Raw genomic sequence first — 837 nt, 5'->3', positions numbered from 1 at the left:
TTTTTAAGAGAATGTTCTTTTTATATTAATGATAAGCATGCATTTTATTTTCACTTAAAATGCGTTGTATCGAGCTCTTGGACATTTCAAATCGTCGATTTAATTTTCGTATACTGATGCTTGGATCTTCATTTATCGCCAACAAAATTTTAAGCGTCTCAATTTTTTATACAATGACAAAGAAATCGCTTTTAAGCTTTGTCTCATTTATTTGTGATTATTTTTAATATCAGTATAATATCACGGAATATCAATGAATAAAAATAAGATAAGAGAAATGGTATTAATTGGTATTAATGGTAATCTCGACCAACCGATCTTTCTTCACAACAGATTCGTCATAAGTAATTAATAAATAACATATCACAGTATTCGTTATATGTATAATTTATTTTAATTGAGTAAAATCGATGCACATTTTTGTTGCTAAGAAGACAGAAATTAAGAAATAAAAAAACAAACGACCTCAAAAATTTGTGGAAAGTGTATCAACGCATCGATTTTACACAATTAAAATGGATTATACGTCTAACGAATATTGTAATATGATAATTATTTATGGCGAATGTAATCAAAATTCAGAAGCTGCCACGAGGGAATATGCTGCGCAATATCCAGAACGAAGACCTCCGGCTGGAAACGTATTTTTGCATTTGATAAATCGGATCCGAGAATCTGTTGTGCCTGTGAGAAAAGGTCGTGTTGGTCGCGAACGTAATGTTCGTGGAGATGAAAATGAGGAAGAAATTTTGTTGGCGATAAATGAAGATCCAAGCATCAGTATACGAAAATTAAGTCGACGATTTGAAATGTCCAAGAGCTCGATACAACGCATTT

At 31.5% G+C, this 837-nt stretch overlaps 1 protein-coding gene across 1 annotated transcript in view; it reads left to right on the top strand.

Moving 5' to 3' along the window:
• LOC105456503 (putative nuclease HARBI1) overlaps positions 1-837 on the top strand; it is a 3,712-nt gene that overhangs the window by 795 nt on the left and 2,080 nt on the right. The gene's annotated exons all lie outside the window — the stretch shown is intronic.

The sequence above is a fragment of the Wasmannia auropunctata genome, unplaced genomic scaffold, assembly GCF_000956235.1.
Source record: "Wasmannia auropunctata unplaced genomic scaffold, wasmannia.A_1.0 LD336106.1, whole genome shotgun sequence".
In the NCBI taxonomy this organism is placed as follows: domain Eukaryota; kingdom Metazoa; phylum Arthropoda; class Insecta; order Hymenoptera; family Formicidae; genus Wasmannia; species Wasmannia auropunctata.
The sequence above is the reverse complement of the archived record's forward strand: the minus strand, read 5'-3'. Positions and strand labels throughout refer to the sequence as shown.